Raw genomic sequence first — 24992 nt, 5'->3', positions numbered from 1 at the left:
TTTTGTCCATTATTAGAGCTTCACAGCAATGGGCCCAAAACCGTCAACTCACCCGCAAAGAAGTACAACACCCCCACAAGTGCTGAGTCTTTCTTCATTGTGCGTAATCCAGCACTCTGCTTGGAGGGAAATCGCAGTCTGGAGGAGGAGGATAGAGGAGCATGTTCTTCAGAACTTGTGAACCTGAGGAATGTAGACTGCGGCACCTTCAAATCAATAAGCAAACAAGTGAAGACAGTTCTGATGATGGTCTTCTTTTTGGGATTAGGTGATTAAAGTTTGAATTAAATTAACTGTGCAAAACAAAGAAAGAGAGACACAAAGCACACAGGAATAAAAGTGAATAAGGACGAAAAAGAAAGTTCTTGATTGATTGTCTCATTTTCAGGGCTCGGTGTCAGGGAATAAGAACAAGATTTCGTCATCATACTCTGCGAATTCAGGCTGGATGAGGTCAGTGGCACCGAACAGAGAAAAAATCCCCTCATCTACGTTGCTGTCCTCATCGTCTTCATGTGGCGTGCTTTCTCGCACTTTGTAATCTGGTGGTATGAGGTGCTGATTCATCTTGATCATTGTCAGCCGCTCCATATTTTTGGGCGATAGGCGGCTCCGTTTGGCAGTTACAATGCCACCAGCAGCACTGAAAACACGTTCAGAAGACACACTTGCGAGTGGGCAAGACAAATAGTTTATAGCCAGGTTGTAGAGCTGTGGCCACAATTGTTTTTTGCCATGCCAATACTGCAATGGCTCCTCATTAAGAAAGACCACTGTTGAGTCATTCAGATAGTCCTGCACCATCGACTCAAGGTCATCAACTGTTCCTCCACTTTGCTTACTTTTTGCTGTGCCTGTGACATTTTTTAGAGAACCATACCCCATCAAACTTAGCCAATCCTCCTCCCCAGCCACTGTTAGTGTTGTCATTGTGTGTGGTGCAGATGATCCAGTTGCCGGTGTCTTTAACGGCTGAGAGGTCACTTGTGCCCCAGCCACAGGTGCAGAAGTGGATTCTTGTGACTGCGGATGGCCTGCTGATGCTGATGCTGATGTACTGGCTTCTCCTTCAATAACCTGCCGTTCTTTTTCAAACCTCTTGGCTGACCAGGCTAACCAATGTTTGTACTTTTGAACATCTGCATCAGCGAAAGGAAAGAATGCGTTGTCTGCCAGCGCCTTTTTGTAGCGTGGATCCAGAATAGTAGCACAAATGTAATGCTGATCTGAGTTGATGTTTTTAAGACGTTCATCACCACGTAGGCGATGTAATAATTTCTCAGACAAAATGAAATGGTTTTTTTTTTTTTCATCTTTTTCAAACTCAGAAGAAACCGCCATCAGTTGGTGCTCCAGTATGCACAACAATGGGATAGCTTTTCCCAAATTACAGTCCTCCTGGCTGACTGCACGCGTGAAGAACTCAAAAGGACGAAGCATGTCTGTCAGGCTTTTAACTATGGCCCATTGCGCCTTACTCATCCGCAGGTCCTCCTTCTGAGATGTAGCCTCTGTCAAGAAATAGTGATCGAGTACCGTATACTGCTCATGCAGACGCTCAAGCATGTAGAAGGTTGAGTTCCAACGTGTTGCCACCTCCTGGATGAGTGCTTTCACTGGCATTCCACGTTGAAGTAGCAGTCTCCGCAGATGCTTCCGGGCCTTAAAAGAATGGCTGAAATGGTTGCACATTTTGCGGCAGGTGGCCATTACCTCGAACGCTGGACTCTCTTTATCACTCAAGAATTTTTGAACTACCAGGTTGATACAGTGCGCCAAACACGGCACTCTAACATGGTGACCCTGTGACATGGCCTTAACTACATTGGCGCCATTATCCGTGGAAACATAACCAATCTTGCGTTTTAGGGGGGATAGCATTGACAACACCTTTTTGTCAAACTCTTCCAAAAGGTTTTCTGCTGTGTGACTTTTCTCCAAGGCAAACATGGCTAGTGTTGCATGTTTCCGAGCAGCTTTGAAAACTTGGTCCGGGTCAACACCTGCGTTTAGCTTTGCTATAACACCTGAAAAAGAGACCCAGTGTGCAGTGATGCACATGTAATCATCGCCTGGGCCACTGGTCCACATGTCTGTTGTCAGATGTATTGTGTGAACAGCACTCTTCTGCAAAGCTGCCCCAATCGCCTGCAGCACATCTTCATGTAGTGCTGGAACCGCAACTCTGGCAAAATAGAACCGGCTCGGAACCTTCCATTTAGGGCAGAGCGTTGCAACTAATTCAAGAAAACCTACCGCTTCTACAAAAGAAAAAGGTAGAAGGTCCACAGCTAGCATTTTAGCCAGCTTAGTGTTATACAGACGCGTCAGTGGGTGGTTGCGTTCATATGGCACGTCTGAAGTAAGCATTGTTCTAATGTTGGCCTGGACCAAGCATTTACGGGCTGATAATGACTTCGTTGACCCAATTTTGCTCGCTGGTGAACTTTTGTGCGTTGGTGTCTCACTCGCTCCAACACTCTTAGTGTGCCTCACATTGGGTGTGCTGCTGAGAGGGGTACTGGGTGTAAGGGAAGTGTTTGACACGTCTTCTTCCTGCTCGTCAACATCAGATGAAACATCAACGTTTCCTTGATTTCGGCCTTTCTTGATCGCAGCTAGGTGCGCAAACCATTGGACACCGTGCTTTCTGTCAAGATGACCACTCTGGCCGCCGGTACCATAGTTGCTACCTGGCTTACCACGACTAACTGCAAGCTTACAAAGGGTACAAATGGCAAACCTTGGATTTTTGGGACAAACAGTAAAGAAGTCCCAAACTGGGGACTTGAAGTGTCTGTGGGACCTGGAGGAGGCGGCGATACTGGTGGTGGTGGTGGTCATGAAGCTAATGCCAGATGAAGTGGAGGATCTGGATTGGCCAACTTTTGTACGTTTTCCACTTTCACCGCCACTAATTAAGGTCGAGGTTGACGCAGGTCTCTTCTTGCCAGAAAGAAATATGGAAGCGGGACGAGTTGGTGTACTACTTAACTCCAATGATTGTGGTGTTTCCACTGCCTCCTCATCGACAACATCATCATCATCATCATCACGCGCAGCAGCTCTTCGGGCTAGGGTCAAAATGTCTGTTTGCTGCATGCCCGCTGGGGCTGCAGTGACCTTTATGATGACTGGGTCGTCGTTGGCAGAGTCTTCATCAGCAGCAGTATCCGCCACTTCTTGTTGAGCCTCATCACACTCCATAAGTCTGAGACTTTGGACGAGCTTCCTTTTACGCTTAAGTACCTTTGTTGGATCATGGTGTGCCTCACTCTCAGACGGCTGTGGTGCTGGTTCCCAAGTTTGATCCGTATCATCAGAAGGAGGTGTGCTTGAAGAGGATGTAGACACCACCCTTGATCTCTTCCTTGCTAGGGTTGTGGAAGACAATGAAGGATCATCAGGAGGAGTGGCTTCCTCAAATGATACCTCGCCTTGATTGTCGATTTCCTGATGTGCCCCTACTTCGGGAGGAACAACTATTGTGGGCACTTGTTGTGACCCTCCATGCACCTCTGCATGCGCATCTCCTTGCGCTGCCTCTCCTTCCACATGTACTTGGGCTTGTACTTGCACATGTGATTGTTGTTGCCGCTGTGGTTGTTCAACACTCGTCAGATGAGCTACAACAACCTGTGTTGATTGAGGGACATTGCTGCTGCTTTCTTGCGATGAGCCAACATCACTGGTCGATGGTGATTGAAGAAGTATACTGGCTGCCTCTGCAGCACTCAAGGGCTTGGACTTAAGTTGGCGTGGTGGTGGTGGTGGCACTGAGCCCAATGGAGCGGGGGTGCTGCTGCCAGCTTGGTCCCCAGCAGATCCCGCTGCAGCTGCTGCAGGCATACTTTTTTTTTTACTCACAAAAAAAGGGGCGGGCGGCACACCAGTGTCCTTGGTAACTTGCTTCTTCTGCTCCTTACTGGCACCTTTCTTGCTAGAGGAGCTACGGGTTACTTTTTTTGGGGCCATCTTCTTCAGAGCAGGTCAGCAGGCAGCAGTTGCACGAGTTGCAGAGGGTTCTGTGTCCAGACGTGACGTCGCGTGACGTTATGCTGCACACACCGCTGCAGGACTTCTTCCTGGCACTGGTGGTTCTATTGAGTCTTCTTGTGCACCTAAAAGCAATGGAAGACAGAGGAACATCAGTTCAGTTATACACCCCAAAAAATCGACAAAACACAGAAAAATGAGCACAATCCCATGCCATCCATGATGTTTACATTGAAGACACCCCACAGAAAGACTAGGGACATGCAAGTATGCAACACTCACTACCCCTGGGCATAAGGGATGAAAAGTAGGCAAAATAAGTGCAGGCCTCAGACACTGCCTCTCCTCAAAATGGCCCCCTTACACCCCAAGCACATGTTGCTGCCTGTACCAGCCAGCACTCAAGATGGCCACCACCACCACCCACATGGCCAGTCCACATCAACAGTACACCCCCAAAAAACAGAAAAACAGCCAGAAATCACCACAATCCAATGCCATCCATGATGTTTACATCAAAGAGAGTGAGACAACACCACAGGCACACTCAGTCCATGCACCACCACCACCCCTGGGCAAGCAAAAGGCCACACCAGCAGCCCCCCAAAAACGACAAAAAACAATAAAATAAGCACAATCCCAGCCCATCCATGGCCTCAATTATGTTTAAATTCAAGAAGACACCCCACAGAAAGACTAGGCCCATGCAACACTCACCACCCCTGGGCAAAGGGCCACACCAGCAGGCCCAAAAAAACGACAAAAAACAATAAAATCTGCACAATCCCAGCCCATCCATGGCCTCAATGGTGTTTAAATTCAAGAAGACACCCCACAGAAAGACTAGGCCCATGCAACACTCACCACCCCTGGGCAAAGGGCCACACCAGCAGGCCCAAAAAAACGACAAAAACCAATAAAATCTGCACATTCCCAGTCCATCCATGACCTCAATGGTGTTTAAATTCAAGAAGACACCCCTCAGAAACACTAGGCCCATGCAACACTCACTACCCCTGGGCATAAGGGATGAAAAGTAGGCAAAATAAGTGCAGGCCTCAGACACTGCCTCTCCTCAAAATGGCCCCCTTACACCCCAAGCACATGTTGCCTGTACCAGCCAGCACTCAAGATGGCCACCACCACCACCCACATGGCCAGTCCACATCAACAGTACACCCCCAAAAAACAGAAAAACAGCCAGAAATCACCACAATCCAATGCCATCCATGATGTTTACATCAAAAAGAGTGAGACAACACCACAGGCACACTCAGTCCATGCACCACCACCACCCCTGGGCAAGCAAAAGGCCACACCAGCAGCCCCCCAAAAACGACAAAAAACAATAAAATAAGCACAATCCCAGCCCATCCATGGCCTCAATTATGTTTAAATTCAAGAAGACACCCCACAGAAAGACTAGGCCCATGCAACACTCACCACCCCTGGGCAAAGGGCCACACCAGCAGGCCCAAAAAAACGACAAAAAACAATAAAATCTGCACAATCCCAGCCCATCCATGGCCTCAATGGTGTTAAAATTCAAGAAGACACCCCACAGAAAGACTAGGCCCATGCAACACTCACCACCCCTGGGCAAAGGGCCACACCAGCAGGCCCAAAAAAACGACAAAAAACAATAAAATCTGCACAATCCCAGCCCATCCATGGCCTCAATGGTGTTTAAATTCAAGAAGACACCCCACAGAAAGACTAGGCCCATGCAACACTCACCACCCCTGGGCAAAGGGCCACACCAGCAGGCCCAAAAAAACGACAAAAAACAATAAAATCTGCACAATCCCAGCCCATCCATGGCCTCAATGGTGTTTAAATTCAAGAAGACACCCCACAGAAAGACTAGGCCCATGCAACACTCACCACCCCTGGGCAAAGGGCCACACCAGCAGGCCCAAAAAAACGACAAAAAACAATAAAATCTGCACAATCCCAGCCCATCCATGGCCTCAATGGTGTTTAAATTCAAGAAGACACCCCACAGAAAGACTAGGCCCATGCAACACTCACCACCCCTGGGCAAAGGGCCACACCAGCAGGCCCAAAAAAACGACAAAAAACAATAAAATCTGCACAATCCCAGCCCATCCATGGCCTCAATGGTGTTTAAATTCAAGAAGACACCCCTCAGAAACACTAGGCCCATGCAACACTCACTACCCCTGGGCATAAGGGATGAAAAGTAGGCAAAATAAGTGCAGGCCTCAGACACTGCCTCTCCTCAAAATGGCCCCCTTACACCCCAAGCACATGTTGCCTGTACCAGCCAGCACTCAAGATGGCCACCACCACCACCCACATGGCCAGTCCACATCAACAGTACACCCCCAAAAAACAGAAAAACAGCCAGAAATCACCACAATCCAATGCCATCCATGATGTTTACATCAAAGAGAGTGAGACAACACCACAGGCACACTCAGTCCATGCACCACCACCACCCCTGGGCAAGCAAAAGGCCACACCAGCAGCCCCCCAAAAACGACAAAAAACAATAAAATAAGCACAATCCCAGCCCATCCATGGCCTCAATTATGTTTAAATTCAAGAAGACACCCCACAGAAAGACTAGGCCCATGCAACACTCACCACCCCTGGGCAAAGGGCCACACCAGCAGGCCCAAAAAAACGACAAAAAACAATAAAATCTGCACAATCCCAGCCCATCCATGGCCTCAATGGTGTTTAAATTCAAGAAGACACCCCACAGAAAGACTAGGCCCATGCAACACTCACCACCCCTGGGCAAAGGGCCACACCAGCAGGCCCAAAAAAACGACAAAAAACAATAAAATCTGCACAATCCCAGCCCATCCATGGCCTCAATGGTGTTTAAATTCAAGAAGACACCCCTCAGAAACACTAGGCCCATGCAACACTCACTACCCCTGGGCATAAGGGATGAAAAGTAGGCAAAATAAGTGCAGGCCTCAGACACTGCCTCTCCTCAAAATGGCCCCCTTACACCCCAAGCACATGTTGCTGCCTGTACCAGCCAGCACTCAAGATGGCCACCACCACCACCCACATGGCCAGACCACATCAACAGTACACCCCCAAAAAACAGAAAAACAGCCAGAAATCACCACAATCCAATGCCATCCATGATGTTTACATCAAAGAGAGTGAGACAACACCACAGGCACACTCAGTCCATGCACCACCACCACCCCTGGGCAAGCAAAAGGCCACACCAGCAGCCCCCCAAAAACGACAAAAAACAATAAAATAAGCACAATCCCAGCCCATCCATGGCCTCAATTATGTTTAAATTCAAGAAGACACCCCACAGAAAGACTAGGCCCATGCAACACTCACCACCCCTGGGCAAAGGGCCACACCAGCAGGCCCAAAAAAACGACAAAAAACAATAAAATCTGCACAATCCCAGCCCATCCATGGCCTCAATGGTGTTTAAATTCAACAAAACAGTTGTATCATGCACCCATAACCAACCCTGGTCCTACTGGATACTGTGGCTACCCACAATATAATTTATTTAATTTTCTGAAAAAGTTCCAAAATTGTACTTGCAGCAACTGTAATGCCCCAAACAAACTTACTTGTGAAAGTTGATTTCTAATCCAAAAGTGATCCAAAGACAGTCAAAAAGGCCTCAAATCCAAATATCCAGCAGCACCCACAAAAAGTAATCCTTCCAGCTCCAGATCCAAATGAAAGTGACCAGGAGATGGACAAAGCACTGGGAGGAGCCTGCTGGACAGGAACAGGAAGTTGGAGACTGTGGGGCACTTCCTTCCTCCCCCCCCCCCCCAAAATGGACTCCTTGCAAAAAAAAAGGCCATGCAAATGTCAACCTGAGGAGTGATTCTGATAAAAATCATAATTTTCTGAAGGTTTATCCTGTTTGCTGGTGATTTTCTTGTGCGAAATTGCAAAATCTCTATTTCGCAAGTGCGAGATTGTTCCTTTCCGCCGCAACTACATGTTCGCAATTGCGAACTCTCGCGAGGTGTGCTGTGCAAGGTGGCAAGCCGCGAGTACGTATTCGCGGGCGACAAACTCCCGCGGGAACACGCAGCAAGATCTAAAATGGCGCGTCACTCGCAAAGAAAAACAACTCGGCAAACGCTAAAATGACGGAAAGTGAACGCCGTGCACCACGCCGCGCGCCGCAACCAAGCAAAAAATCCGCCGCGAGCGGATTCACGGATTTTCGACAAATTCGCGAGCGTTCGCGGATTGCGGATTTGCCGAAAATCCGAAAAATCCGCGAGCGGAGCGGATTTTACGCCCATGCTTAGACATGACCCTGTCCCTGGGTAAATATTTATTTGCTTGGCAACCTATTAAGAGGTGAAAAGCTAATTATATATAGCTTGTGACTTAACAGTTCACGGTGATCATGTACAAACAATAGTTAAGATCGTACCTGTGCTTTCGATCAGTTTCTTCTTCGCTTGATTTTCAAAAATATTTTTCAAAGTGAAAAGAGTCCCCGCAGGGGTCCGGTATATTGTTTGTCTCCCCCCGCGTACTATATGAAAGACAAAAGTACCCATGGCTTAAAAACTATTTTGATCGCGGTTATGGTGTGAAAAGTTTAAACGCTCCTCCATTCCTACCTGAATACGCTAGTCCCGAGCTCCACTGTAGACGCTCCCAATGAATCGCCTCACTGAACTGCGGCGGCCATCTTGGACAGTTTTAAAACCGCTAGTTCGGCGCCCCCGATATGTTATGGGCAATGTAGTTCGAGCCACTTAGATACAAAAATACATCATAATTTCCCTGGTTTACTGTATATTTTACTCAAATATTATGGGTTACCCAAACGATTTTAGAGTAATGAATGGACAAAAGAGTGGGGAATTCACTCACGCAGCCATTGCGAGCATCATGCTACTCAGATCCTAGATAATTCAGACATGCTGTTAAGGCCTGTCATTGTGCTATTAAATTTAAGGATGAGGTATGCTTCTTTTTGCAACAACACCCTATCGACATCAGCAGGGTGCTGTGCTGTACCTATTGAGAATAGTACTGACCATTTAAAGTCATTCTCCGTGTGTGATTTTTCCATGAAATGTTCAACCATGGGGGCATTTAATACCGCCTTTTTGATCCTTGACCTGTGCTGGCTGATACGTAAATTCACCTGCTGGTTTGTTTTGCCAATGTATATCTTTTATATACATAAATAAATGCAGCATGAATGTGCTTATTGTACGCGTTATTGTGCTAGAAAGTCGTTGGATATGTAAGTATAAAACGCATTTATGTGGCTTACTTGCTAGGTAATAACTAATGGGGAAACATTAGTATGGTGGGAGGTAAACAGAAGGGCTTTAGTTCCATATTTAACATGAATTTGTGTTTCTTTCTATGATAGTTCCAAAAGTGGCCTCTGAGGCCTAGTGAAAACATGGCTGCTCTGGTAAACTGCGAGCAAGTGCTGGACTGCGCATCCGCACCCAAAGCCTGCAAGTGATAGGGAACTGCCTGTGCTCGGATGGGAAGTTCAAGGCTACTGTGCCCTGGAAGTCAGGATGGTTGCCAAAACATGGACACTAGAGTGTGTTGGAAAGAAACGTGAAGTTACAAGTCAAGGAAGTGACCAGGCCAAAGACTGTCCTAAACAATACCCCTTTATTAAACTGCTGATTCACCGTGAATATGATGTTGTAATGGGGAGGAGATGCTCACCCATCCCAAATTTGTCCAATCAGAACCCGAGTTGGTGATGTTAGATACTTTTTAGATAGATTAAGTTAGGAAATTAGTGTATAAAACCCCCTTATTTTACTTAGAGAGGGTCGCTTTTTCGATTTCATCTAGAAGTGCTGTCGGATTGCAGATCGATTCCTGGATGTAAGATACTTTGATTTATTTCTTGTTTGCTTTGCAGGACTGTAGGATAAGATGAGGGCGTTAGATAGGGATGTTAGGAGAGAATGAATTTGGAACTATCTATCTTTAGCTAAACTTTTAACTGATTTCTAAATAAATGACTATTTTCTGAGCTCTAAATAAAATGATCATTCTGAAATAAAGTTAAAGCTTTACTGAATAAAGAATTAATTAATGCCTAAATGTCAGACATATTAAAGTTTTGCTTTTAATAAAATTAGGGAAATGGAATATTAAAGCTGGTCTTGTAATTTTTTCTACGCCTGATTGTCTTTCTAGCAGATCCATTGCCACTATGGTGGTGTGTCTGAATAAAATTCATGTTTGTTTAAACCATGGTAAATCATATAAAACTATAGGTGTAAATAATAACTGGTTAAATAAGTTTAGACACTCTGCCAAATTTTTCAGCATTACTCTTTTGTATTTCACCAATCCCTGAAGTCGAATTAAATGAGCAGAGAAAGTGTGCAGTGCTATGGGCCCCACTGGAGAATAAATGTGTGTTCGGAGGTTTCAGGGAAATGGTGATGCTGATTAGAAATGATTTTCGGAGTTCCGCTGTAGCACTGGGAGCTCCTTGGGAGGCTTCTACTCGGCGGCCATCATGTACATGGCTAGCCCAGGTTACCACAGTAAGTTGTGCTGTTGTGTCTGGTAGGTGGGCATGTTGTTTGGCATGTTGTATGGGAGTTTGTAATGTGTGCATTCCCAGAATCATGAGTTGCATGATTGTGGAGTTGAGTGTGTGCGGTGTGTTCATTTGGTACTTACCAACGAGCAGTGCATTCCCATAGGTGCCATCCTGGAAGCGCTGGTTGATGGTGGACTGTCGGAAGATGTAGCAATTATGCACACTGCCTGGGTAGTTGGCGACGACATTTATGAAGAGTCCCCAGTGGTCCACTATTGCTTGCACATTGATGGAATGCATGTGCTTTCTGTTGCGGTAATTGTGTGCAGTGTCGGCAGGGGGCACAAGTAGGACATGTGGGCAGTTAATTGCCCCCAGCATGTGCGGGAATCCAGCTATGGTGTAGAAGCCTTGCTTGATCTCCAGCTGTTCATGCGCAGTGTGGGGGAAGTGAAGGTGCTGTGGTATCAAGCTGATGAGGGCATCAAGACAGTTGTGATGAACTTTGATAAGGTTGGCTGTGAGACTCCTCCGACTCTGGCGGGTATTGGTTGGAAGTTACCAGAGGCCAACAAGTGCAGCACAGCCAGAAGCTTTGTCTGCGGAGGGATGTTGGTTGTCCGCTGTGTTGCTACCGTCACACTGTGGGAAGTGATGTTCAGGATGCGGAGGATGGTTGTACTTTTGAGCCTGTAGTGGGCGATGACACCCTCTGGTGTTACGACTCTGATGCTGGTGCGTTTTCTGATGGTCCGCTGTCTTTGTCTGCGCTGCCTTTGTGGTAGTCTGGGGGGGTCGGGGAGGAGGTCCGGGGGGTGGTGGGCCTGGTGGTGGTGGGTGTTGTGGCCCTCTTGGGACTCCGAGTTGTATTTTCAGTAACTCCATGGCATCTGTTGTTCTTCAGGAGTGGCTCTGGGCTGGGCTCCCTTTTATGGTGCAGGTTGTCGTCCAAACTTTACACCAGGAAAGAGCAGGTGTTAAATCCCTGCTGCTAACGCGCCTTATCGCCTGTTTTGGGATCTTATCGCCGATGTGGTTGGTCGTTGAGAATTTTGCGAAGTGGTGTTGTCGCGGCTTTTGCACGGGAATGCCTACTCTGCATCTCATTAGCCTTAGTTGCCGTTGTCATCTGTGGCGACGTTTTTTGCGGCTGCTATTGCAGGGAAACTGGTGATATCAGCTGTTAGCACCAGCTTGTGAATAGGGCGATAACTTTATCACCACTTTGGCTGCGATAAAGTGCCGATAACTCGGCGATAAGTCCTTGAGAATATGCCCCATAAAATGCATGTCTATCTCTCACACTTCCTCATCCATCACAGCTTCAAGCATTTAATCCCATAACACAATAATCTCATCTCGGTGCCATCATGCATGACATGAGAACACTTCCCACATACACTCGAAGACAATATGGTTTCATCACGCATGACATGGCAACACTTCCCACATACACTCAAAGACAATATGTTATCATCACGCATGACATAGCAACACTTTCCACATACACTCAAAGCAAAGACAACACCCTTCCCACCACATACTCTGCATGGTGTATTGTGCTATCTATATGGGTCAATAATTCATGTTCCTGTACAGGGGTAGTAAGTGCTATACAAATGCTACAATACAATTTATTAAACACAGCAGCCTGTACGACTAAATGCTCTCGATTCTATGCTAGCTTGAAGACGTCACTGCCCTGTTACTACCGAGCAGCAGCTGGTCAGGAAACAAGGGCCTGAGTGGCCACCCCTACCCTGGATCATAGATTGGGGCATTTGATGGACATAATAATATAAGGTGTCAAGATAATAATAATCAATGCAAACCAGTTATGAACTGACAGAACATATCACTCTTGAAAGTCTCAGGAAAAATGTTCATCATAACATGCTCAAGTTGTAAATTCTTGATACATCTGTGACAGAGTTTGTAAAAGATGAAGGGCCATATGTATCAAGGAACCGATTTGCGATTCCTTATTTGCGATTTTTACCGAATCGCAAATTCTGAATCGCAAATCGGTATGTATGAAAGAAATCGCAAATAAATAGCGATTCCTTAAAAATCGCTATTTATTTGCGAAATTCCCATATGCGATTCCTTAACCTCGAGAAATCGCAATTATTGCGATTTCTTAACGGAAAAAAATCGCAATTTTGCAAATTTCGCAAAACAACCCATCAGGAACTCAGGTGCAGCATGATGACATCACAACCAGGAAGTGACTGACTACCCATGCTGCACCTGAGTTGCTGAGTCAGAGGCAGAGTGAAGGTGTGTTTGAGAGAGTGAACTGTGCTCCTGAAGCAACATGGCAGAAAGTGGAGACACGCCCAGGCAGGAATCCCAGCAGCAGGAGAGAGAATGCCCCAGGAAAAGGAAGCAAAAATTTTCAGAGGCTGAACTGGAGGCTTTGATAGAACAAATGGTTCCAAACCATGAAATATTGTTTGGGAAAAAATCTCTAAAGGTGCCAGAGAGCCGTAAAAGGCGAATTTGGGAGGACATCCAGCATGAGGTGAATGCTGTGGGGGTGACACCCCGGAGTGTGGAGGACCTCAGAAAGCGCTGGTATGACCTGCGCCAGCGCTCAAAAGAGAAGCTAGCTGCCAGGCTGGAGCGGGGGTGGGACCTCTTCTGTTTCGGACTCTACACCTCTTGAGGAACTGGTGGAGGGGACCCTGCAACCAGAGAGTGTGGGAGGAGTGGCTGATCTGGACAGCTCTGATCAACCAGCATTTGGAAAAGGTACGAAGCATGCCCTCACACCCCTTACACCCCCAACACCCCCCAAGCAGTGACCTAGGGGCAGGAAAAAAGATAGGTAGTCCAGAGCAGGTACACAGGCAGACTAAGCAATGCATTATGGGAGATGTAGTCACATGAAAATCAAAGTTGTACATTTTCAGCCAAACAAGTCAAATATAGATTCTGCAGGTCAGGAAAGGGAAACAATTAACAAATGTAATCCCAAACGGTGAAAACAATTTATTTATACAGTGCAAGTGAGTACAGTAAATTAATGTGTGCTGTTCTGTCCACAGCACCATCTTCATCACAGCCTACAGGCAGTGGACCAGTCAATGAAGGTGCAGACTCAGGAGATGCCGGGCATGACGAGCACACTGATGGAGAGGACAGCCCTGTGACCACTCACAAGAAACAGAGGAGACATATAGTGAGACCACTACCACCAAAGGAGGATGAGGCAGATGATAGTGTTGGCAATTTGCTAAATGATACCTCACAGCCACAGGAAGAGGTCCGTGCATCAGACCATCAAGTGCCACAAAGTACAGCCAGGCGCAGACGTCGCACGACTACAAATCGAGGCGAAGATTCTGTGTTTGCCGGCCTGGAACTGAATATGTTGCAGGTGCAGCGCCTGCATGCCAAATACATGAAACTGTTACAAAGAGAGGTGAGGGCAGGCTTCAGGGGATTGAGGAGTGAACTGAGGGATTGCATGCAGGCGCTTTGTGAGGAATTGCGCGCAGAGCGTGCTGCTAGGCGTAGAGCATTGCAGCGCCAAGATCGTTATTCACGGGCCATTAACCTCTTGGCCTCTGACACAAGCATCCAGGCCAGGCGCAGCATAGAGATGCAGCGTCAGTTTACACATGCTACACAGGATATTGCAAATGCACTTTTGCAAGTTACAACTGCTGTTGACGAGCTGTGGGCAGTACGCACAACAGGGCCCGGAGTACTAACTCCAAGTGAAGAAGATGTGCAGTCAGGTCGTAGCAGCACCACACCACCACCCATCTTGGAGAGGCGCCGTAGTGGCAGGAACAATAGGCCTACACCATCCAATTAGCAACACGCTGTGCAACATCGAACTTTAAACTCACTCCTGTTTTCTTAATAGCACTGTGACTGAGACATGTGCTTGACATATGGAGTGTGACTAGTTTGCCTGAAGGTTGTGTGTCATTATTTGTACTGGAAGTAAAGATTAAAAACACATTCACACTTACAAGATATGGCATTGTGTAATTTTTTCTTACCTAAAAATAGTTGCGCGCAATCTCATCACGCCTCTGGCGCCCAGGTGCTGCAACAGCTACACAAGCTAGCATACGTCCTGGTCCAGGCCCCTCCACGTCAGATGATCCTGAGTCAGTCACACTGGTGTGCCTTTTCTTGTGGCAATGTTATGCAGCATGGCACATGCTACCACTATTTTGCAACACGTATTGGGGCTGTATTGGAGTGCACCTCCACTTTCTATGGAGGCACCGGAATCTGCTTTTCAGGATCTCAAAGGTCCGTTCGATGGTGCCTATGGTTGCGTTCTCTAGCATTGGCGGGATTAAGGTATGGAGTCAAGATGAAATCCCGGACTGCATATGCACTGTCACCTGTGGGTTGAAATGTAAATGGTTAGTCAGTGAACTACACATGGTAGTTAGTACAAATGTACCCTATGTTTAAAGGTATTTACCAAGAAGGTATCCCTCGGCAAACTCCCCTCTTGAGAGTCTACGGTATAGCCCACTGTGACGGAAGATGAATGCGTCATGTGTGCTGCCAGGATACTTTGCTACTATGTCAGTTATGATGTGTTTGGCATCACACACCACCTGAATGTGAGTGGTAGCATTTCCGGTTCCTGAAGATGTACTCATTGCTTGAGGGGGGGATATAGCAACATGTGTGCCATCTATGCATCCTATCACGTGAGGGAATTGAGAGATTTGGTAAAAGTCCTGCTTTGTCTGGGCTAGTGCCTGTGGGGTGCTGGGGAAGTAAACGTGATGTTGCATCCTCTGAACCATGGCATCTAGAAAGGCATTGAAGAATCGCGAAAGGGCACTTTGTGACACCCCTCCTGCTGAGGCAATCACCCCCTGAAAACTTCCTGAGGCCAACAGGTGTATTGAACACAGGACCTGGATTTCAGTGGAGATGGCATTTGTCCTGCGTGTGGGGTGTTCAAGGTAGGGTCTGAGTTCTACAATTAAATCATTAATGCTGTCTTCATCCAGCCTGTAGTGGGTGTAGAGCTCCTCCTCAAGGCGCTGGGAGATGCTGACGCGTAAACGGAATATCCTCTCCTGGCGTCTCCTCCTCTGTGCAGCAGCTCTCAGTCGCATCCTCCTAGCTATCAGGTAAAGCCCCGCCATTGTGGAAAAAAGTCTGTTGAATTCTGTTGCTGCTTAAATAGGTTGCACCTGCTCCTACTTGGTGGTAATTGCGATTCTGTAAATTGCGATTTTCCGAAATTCGCTAATTGCGATTTTTTCATACATACCATTGCAATTCCTTATTTTGCGAGAATGGCCAATCTGCGATTTTTCTGCGATTACCTACTTCTGCGATTTTCCGTTTGCGAAAATCACAAACTGTGAACTCGCAAAAGTCGGCAATCGCAGCAAAAGCGCAGCTTCTACATTCTCGCAAAATAAGGAATCGCATTTTTTCCGAATCCTTGATTTGCTCTGATTTTGCCTACATACATACCATTTTGCGAATTTGCATTCGCAAAGGCCAAAATTCTGCGATTTTTGGCCTTTGTGAATGCGAATTTCAATGATACATATGGCCCGAAGTGAGTACAATGACTCGGTGTGTAGTGGAACCTCTCACAGGGCTGCTCGCTCTGGGGTTACACAGCCAGAACTGTCAGATGCTCCAGTCTCAAAGATTTGTTGTCATATATGGTCATAAGCCTGGAGTGCAAGCCTCAACGTACTGTTACATCTTACACGTGAAACCTTAATAACAACGTTCCTCTCCCCTCCCATTCCAACACACTAACTAAACCGGCTTCCTCCAGTCTCAGAGTTGGTGAATCCACGGCTGACAGACTGCTGGCTGAGAGTAAATTAGGGCAGCTGCGAAGCGCTGTGTCAATGTGACCAGGTGTGTCTCTTTTGGACACAGTTTTGGTAAGACTAGTAAAGCACAACCCAGTGTAAAAAAAATAACAGTTCTCTTTACACAGTCATGTTATTCTAACGTAGACCATTAGAAGGCGAGGTAGATTTCCCTTTCCTTGACGATGCCTGATTGCCTTTAGTGATCACTCACCAGATGACCCCTTTAAATTTGATCATTTTTCCCAGCACACAATCACTGTTTCTGCTCACTGAAACCGTGGTGTTATTGCGAGAAGTCATAATCCATGGATGTGGCCCATATGGGGTTTGGACTTGCTTTGTGTATACGGCTCCCATACCTGCACATGGGCTCCATCTTGTAGGCTACTGCCAGGCTGCTTCACTGCTGGTACTCATTTTTGTGTTTTTTTGTTGGTATCACGTCTGGAGAGGTGACGAGGTCGTTCAACTCTTGTGTCTTTGAACCCCCACCACAGCACCATAGACGTGTGTGTTTATGGTGGAAGATTTGCAGGGTACTCACAAAGAGTGATAACCGGTGACTCAGCACTGTGCCCTCGATGTTCGGCAATTCATATCACTTCTTTGAGGGCCCTTTTAAACTTTTTCCCTTCCTAAGGGTGTCATGCTGGTCACAGGCACCTTGGTGCTTCTGTGGGAGCAAGACTGCACCCCAAAATTGTGACACCCTAAAATGTACTTCATTCAGTTCTCCCCAGGGAAGTGAATCGGAGACGGGGTTAAACCACAGTGTCATTTAACTGCCGTAGGACCCAGCTTTAGTTGCTATTTGCCCACATAGGGGAGTGTGGGGGGGGTACTGTGGGACTGTGGGAAGAGGTTTGGTCCCTCCCCATGTATCAAGTGCCAAACTGTTGAGGCTATGGAGACCCCACTACAACCGACCACCTGGACCGTGCTGGGCACCCCTGTGGACGGCACCTCTGCACTACACAGAATCGAAACTGTTATCAGTGATGGGGGGCTCTCAGGAACTGCGGGACGGACAACTGAGGCACGAAGCAGGTCTGTGAAGCCACACTAACCCCGCCACCTCCTAAGGGTCCCACCCGACCCCATGAGCCGAGGTTCATGGACAATCATCAGTAGCTGGACATGCAGAGGATAGCTGCTCTGTTTGCAAACTCTATTGTAAAATTGGGGTTGGACCCATACAGTCAGTAGGACCTGGGTAGTTGCTCGATATAGAAAGAAGGGGTCCCAGACAATACACAACAAATTACACAATTCAAGGTTTGATACGTTGAATTATTTCACAAAAGATCGAATCAAGGTGCAAAGTGTTTTAATTTTCACCACACCTGTGCTAAACGTTCATTAGCTCATTACTCAGAACATGAATATACACACATTACACACAATTTCAATAAGCCCAGAAGGGGAGGGGGAAGGGGAAGGAACAGGGGAAAGGAATAAGCATTTCATAATAGTTCAACATCACTATTCAATAAATTCAAATGCGTGTGACCCTATTTGAGAATCACAGAAGACACATTACACAGATCCCCAAAAGGGGGGTCAAAAGCAGTGCTTAACAATCAACATCATATTTTTGCACAGAATCTCCTATTCAGCTATACACATTCAACTGTTCTGTAGGAGTTCAAATTTGTAGAGAAGTCTACGTTTCGACCCATAGAATGTAGGACAGTATATCCTTACTACGCGGGTCTTCGTCAGGACGTGAGGGAGGGAAGGAGTGTGGGGCTGTTCCTAAAGGTAATAAGAAGAGATTTTTAAAAAGGTCTCCAAAAGGAGTCCCTACACAATAGATAAGAATAGAAATAAAATGAAATTATAAATACACAAATTGATGGGATTGGTGATTGACAAGGAGGTAAGATTACCTGCTCAGGAGTCAGGTAAAGGTTCTGGCCGTATCCGAGCGCAATGGTAGAATTGGTTGTACCTAAAGGCCAATTAATGAAAGGACCAGTCAATGAAAAGGCTCGCCGCCCATGTTTGTATTAAAGCTTAGAAACGCACTTAACCAATAGTCCTACCTCTACAGCGATGCTGTGTAGGATCACGGATAGGGTGTTAGTGCAGCTAGGTAAATTCGGTCCATGCGCGTCAAAGTTCATCAGTAAATCTGTGAATTATTAGAGGCCAGGTTAGAAATGGCGTCTAGAGAAAACGGGTTCTAATTACTACTCGTTATCTGCACCACAGGCGTCTAAACACAAAAAGACACATATTAGTCAACTCACCCGGAGTATGATTCTAAAGATAAATAGCAGGCCAGCGTCTGTCACGGTAAAAGCGCGGTCACACCGTGCTGATAAATGGGGGGGGGCGGTGCCGTATCTGAGAACCAAATAGAAGCGGCAATCAGTGAATATGCTCGCCAGACATATCGTATTGTAACCCAATTGTACTTCACAGGATATCAAACCTGACATCATACCTCTGATTTGAAAGAAATCCTTCAACACGCTGTCAATGCGGTCAGGCGGTTTTATTTAAACGTTAACGTGGGTCCGAGCTCCACCATTGGATCTGTGGATTAATATGGACCTAAATTAGTAAAAGCATTCCATTACGGCGAGAGGTGAAGCCTACATACGGAGTTATTCAATCCGCAACAGGCACAGTGCGCAACTAGACTCACCCGAAGTATTTGTCTGACGCGCGTACGAGGCAGCGTCTGGCCCAGCCTGGAAGAATCAGGAAGTGGTGCCTTGGAGACGGAGGCCAATTTGTAACCTCGCAAAGAGCGAGACTGGTGTTACCAAGGTAACCCAGGACGCCGGCCAGCGTCATGATGACACGGAACCGAGGTACAAAACGAAGAGTTATATTATTGCATTATTAATGGGGCATTGAATTATTACAGTGGAGAAACCTTCCCTAATTTATAACATTGCTTAACATTAATATTGCGCGGAACTGCCAATGTGACACGGAACCGCGGTGCCAAACAATTAAACAAAGGGTTATATTCATGACATTATTAATGGGACACTGAGTTGTTACAGTGGAGAAACCTTCCCTAATTCGTAACATTGCTTACATTAATAACGCGCGGACCTGCCATTAACACGGTAGTCAAGGCGCAACATTGAATCATTGAAAAAGGGGTAATGACCTCAACATTTATACTGATCATAAAATCACAACAGTGGACTGGACCCTCGTCAAAACAGTTTTTACCAACATGTGTTTACACGCTATTCCACGGGCATAGACCTCCATAGTGGATCATGGCATTTTGTTGTGCGGACCTACCTTGCAAGGTGGTCAAGGCACCATTACTCGATGTATAAAAATGGTTAATAGGGCACAGTTTCATAACACAATGATTAATAAAGGTATCGCATAACGGGGCACGGTATATTCACACATTGGCCAATACAGACAGTGCTGTGCGTGAACCTACCTCATGGTGGTTAAGACGCACAATTGATTTATAGAGTGGCCATCTGAGAAAAACTGCTCTCAGATTCATTCAGACCCAGGCGTACTGAATCAAAAAACCTGATCCATTTTATCTCTCTAATGTTGAGAATTGGCTCAAGATTACCACCCCTGGGGCCCAGTCTCACTTGTTCCAGAATGGTCCACTTAAGACTTTCAGGGGGGTGAGCCAGGTTTTTGCAGTGATCTACCAAAGGTGCTCCCTCAACCTTACATCTTACACGGCTGCAGTGTTGCAAGAAACGTACTTTTGCTCGTTGTTGAGTCTGGCCAATGTATATAAGATTACAGGGGCACACTATGCAGTAAACTACATTGGATGAATTACAGTTAGTATGTGACTTTAAGGTTACTTGATGTTGTCCATGCGTGAAAACTTTTGTCTGGATTGTAGCCGGGCAAGCTTTACAGGATCCACAGCGGTAGTGACCCACGATGGGAGGGAGATTCCACATTGATGTTAGGGATTGTTCCTTTGCGGTATTCAAGAAAGAGCAAACCACGTGATCTCGAATATTCTTCGCTTTTTTGAAAGCGTGAAGCGGTGGGTGGCTACAGTTAAGGTCCTCGGCGATCAGGTGCCAGTATTTATTTATGGTTTTCTTTATCGAATTACTTTTTGTGGAGAAAGTGGTCACACATACGATGCGTTGATCATCATTGTCCTGTTGGGGTCCTTGTTGCAGTAGAACTTCCCTTGGGTTATGCCAAGCTCTCTTTTTGGCTTTTTTTACCAAGCGTCTCGGGTACCCACGTTCCAACAAACGTTCCATCAGGATGGCTGCTTGCTCATCATAATCATCCTTTTTGCTGCAGTTACGGCGAATCCGTAAAAATTGCCCAAAGGGCAGATTGTCCCGGAGTCCCCGTGGGTGATGGCTCGAGTACAGAAGCAAGGAGTTCCTCTCTGCAGGTTTTCTGAAAAGGGTGGTTTGCAAGGTTTCATTATCCACAAAAATGGTTAAATCCAGGAAGTCTATGGATTTCTTATCATATTGAATAGTAAACTGAATGTCAGACGTACGCCCATTTAGCCAAACGAAAAATGTTTCGATATCCTGTTCATTCCCAGCCCAGATACAGATGATATCATCTATGTATCTCATCCACATGTTTATCTTTGGTCTGAAGGGATTGGCATCGCTGAGTATGAACACCTCTTCATACATGGACATGAAGATAATTGCCAGATCCGGAGCAAACGCCGCCCCCATCGCCACGCCCTTGGTCTGAAGGTAAAATGAGTTGCAGAAAATGAAGAAATTCCTCATCATTGCAATTTTTAATAGCAAGATGATAAAGGATGTGGGCACACGGGTTGGTGCCTCCCGTTTGTCAAGCGCAATAGTCATAGCTTGCAGGGCCTCATCTTGGGGTATGCTAGTATAAAGTGACACGATGTCACAGGTTACCAAGATTTCTTCATGTGAATTATATGGACGTCCGTCAATCAGATTAATGACCTGTGTGGTATCTCGCAGGTAGGTAGTAGTTGCTTCCGCTAAAGGCTTCAGGAAGAAATCGATGTACCTACAAAGTGGTTCCAACAGAGAGCCGCAGCCCGATACTATTGGTCGGCCAGGGGGTCGGTGTAGATCCTTGTGTACCTTCGGTAGTGTGTAGATGGTAGGAAGGCCATTTCTAACCTGGCCTCTAATAATTCACAGATTTACTGATGAACTTTGACGCGCATGGACCGAATTTACCTAGCTGCACTAACACCCTATCCGTGATCCTACACAGCATCGCTGTAGAGGTAGGACTATTGGTTAAGTGCGTTTCTAAGCTTTAATACAAACATGGGCGGCGAGCCTTTTCATTGACTGGTCCTTTCATTAATTGGCCTTTAGGTACAACCAATTCTACCATTGCGCTCGGATACGGCCAGAACCTTTACCTGACTCCTGAGCAGGTAATCTTACCTCCTTGTCAATCACCAATCCCATCAATTTGTGTATTTATAATTTCATTTTATTTCTATTCTTATCTATTGTGTAGGGACTCCTTTTGGAGACCTTTTTAAAAATCTCTTCTTATTACCTTTAGGAACAGCCCCACACTCCTTCCCTCCCTCACGTCCTGACGAAGACCCGCGTAGTAAGGATATACTGTCCTACATTCTATGGGTCGAAACGTAGACTTCTCTACAAATTTGAACTCCTACAGAACAGTTGAATGTGTATAGCTGAATAGGAGATTCTGTGCAAAAATATGATGTTGATTGTTAAGCACTGCTTTTGACCCCCCTTTTGGGGATCTGTGTAATGTGTCTTCTGTGATTCTCAAATAGGGTCACACGCATTTGAATTTATTGAATAGTGATGTTGAACTATTATGAAATGCTTATTCCTTTCCCCTGTTCCTTCCCCTTCCCCCTCCCCTTCTGGGCTTATTGAAATTGTGTGTAATGTGTGTATATTCATGTTCTGAGTAATGAGCTAATGAACGTTTAGCACAGGTGTGGTGAAAATTAAAACACTTTGCACCTTGATTCGATCTTTTGTGAAATAATTCAACGTATCAAACCTTGAATTGTGTAATTTGTTGTGTATTGTCTGGGACCCCTTCTTTCTGTTTGCAAACTCGACCCACCGCACAGCGGGGTCATCTGCTGTAGACACACTCCCAGCCCAGCGCCACAAAGGTGAAACAGAAGTGGGGCAAAACTGTCAAGGGACTACAGCTGACCCCCTCTTCCCCCTCCCCGTGCGCATGGCTGGCACACTCCTGACAAAGTCTTCGACCACAGTGGAGCCTATGCTGCAAGATAATAGTGCAAAATTTGCAGAGGTCCTCACGGCAGTACAGAACCTAAAAACTTTATCGGAGCCGAAGCTGAATGCCCCATTAATAGATGTGGGTATTGATCCAGCGGCCTATAGAAAATATATCATAAACAATGCTACCCAACTTCATAACCTATAAACAAATTTCTACACTAATTTATGGACCCATTTATAAACATGACATATTTTGGGCCTACTGAATCAGGTGGTCAGATTAAACCTATATACACATTATTTACAAACTATATACAATTTTATACATCTGCGGAAGGAATATTGTCATTAGAATAAATCCTAACCATTTAAACGACCCCCATTGGCGATGTGATCTAGCTAATAGTAACCTGCACTTCTGAATAACCAAGACCAGCTTGTTTGTCAAAAGTAAGATTTTATTTACTAAATTATGGTATTTCAAATTGTAAATTTATTATTGTAATTTTATTAGCATTAAAGTAAGCATGTTTAAAAGTTTCATGATAAAAATACAGTTTGAGTAAGAAATTCAAAGTTTAAGTAAGATTTTAACAGTTTAGCATTTCTAAAGCCTAAGTCCCTAGCTAAGCTAAATAAATGGAAATTAAAGTAAAGTTCTTTGAGGATTCTTACGTGCTCCACGCAAAGTCCAGCAGCACTTCACCCTCATCGGAAAGTCAGAAATCAGCAGCCAGCCCATCCCTAAGGGCATGACTTTTTATACCTTTCTATGCTAGCTAAACTAAGCGAAGGAAAGTTTTCATAAATCCTCGAAGTCCCATTGGTTGAGAGTGACAAGTGACATGTCACCCACATTTCAAAAGTTCCATTAGGTCACGTTTCTTAAAGACCATTGTCTTTTCCGAATGCAACCAGGAGCTTCCTTGGTTTGCAACAATTGTAAATTAATGTTTTCACAGTGTTCATTTCATTTCCGCGGGTGCCAAGTTAGAGCTGACAAAATTGTCCTTTATCACTTGCTTCCGACCTTGGCCACGTCCGACAAAATGGTGACAGCATGTCAGATTTGCTTAATGAATGCAGCTTTGACGAACACTTTTTCAGAATGGGCTTCTCGTGACTTGTGCAGAAGTAAAATTCAGCTTTAGCAAACTAGGCCCAAAAGTAGGCAACTTATGCTTTCTAGTAATAAACAAAAACAAGAAAAGTATTAATTAAAGAAATAATGTTGATTCTGTATCCACCCTAGGTTTACTAATTAATTAACCCTCCCGATTAGTCTAATGTTACCTAGCAAATGCAAACAAATAAAGCAGCGTTTATATCTACCAGTCTTCATTAATCCATGAAACTTATTTGCACCTAGAATAGTAGAAATGACATCAAATAGACAAGGGAAAGCAAAATAAGCACATGCTTCTTTTAAGTTTTGCTGCAGTTAGTAATGACAAAAACGAAAACAACAAATTATTTTTATTATTTTGTACGAACAAAAAGATGCAACATTTATGCACGTTTATGAGCACACATGTTAGTCCCCCCATGTGTAAAATTTAATCTAGATTGAATTAGCACGATACATCACAAATCATTAATATTATTATTCATGTTATGGAAATGTGATTTTGCGAGTTTAAACAAAATTTTGTTTTCTATCTCGCTCCATCAACTCCCTCATCTGGTGATTAACAAATCACCACACCAACACCCAAAATGTTAGTAATTTAAATTTCCGAGAAATTGATTCAAATTCATTTGTATCAGTAATCCTAAAAATCTGTTTCTGCATAATCTTTGGAATTAGCATAACGCTCTCTATGTAACTCCTGTAATTCAATCTCCCTTTCTTCTTCTTTTCTAAGTTTATAGATTCTTTTCTTTTCTTTCAACTGCTTTTTTCTCTTATGCAACAAACAACCTATTTTTGTCAAAATAAAAATGAATACTATTATAATCAAAGGTGCCAAAATCTTACCAAGAATTGAACTACCAATATCATGAAACCAATTTTTAATTGCTTGGAACCTTTTTGAAAGTTTCCCTGTAAAATCATCTTCTTCTAAAGGAATTATCTCTGAATGCATTTGTGTAATGTTTTTAATGTACATCTCAATATTCTTACTTTCATCAGGTATATATGTGCAACAATGTTGTACATGTAAAATGCCACAGACTCCTCCCTCTTTTGCTAGGAGTATGTCTAAAGCAAGTCGATCTTGAATTACCATAGATCTGATTGCAACTACTTCAACATTCACTAATTGGAATCCATCAGCTGTGTCTGTTGACAATCTGTCAACAATTGTGGACAATTTTCTAATTCTCCCTGCATTTAGGGTTATACCAACAAAAGGTATTACTGCTTGAAAAATATCTCCCAGAACTTCTGTAAAAGTTTCTCTTTTGACTCTATTTACATAATTATGAATTTTGAACAATCCTTCTGAATCTCTATCA

The sequence above is a fragment of the Lissotriton helveticus genome, chromosome 2_1 (genome assembly GCF_964261635.1).
Source record: "Lissotriton helveticus chromosome 2_1, aLisHel1.1, whole genome shotgun sequence".
Lineage (NCBI taxonomy): Eukaryota > Metazoa > Chordata > Amphibia > Caudata > Salamandridae > Lissotriton > Lissotriton helveticus.
This window is presented reverse-complemented; position numbering follows the sequence as displayed.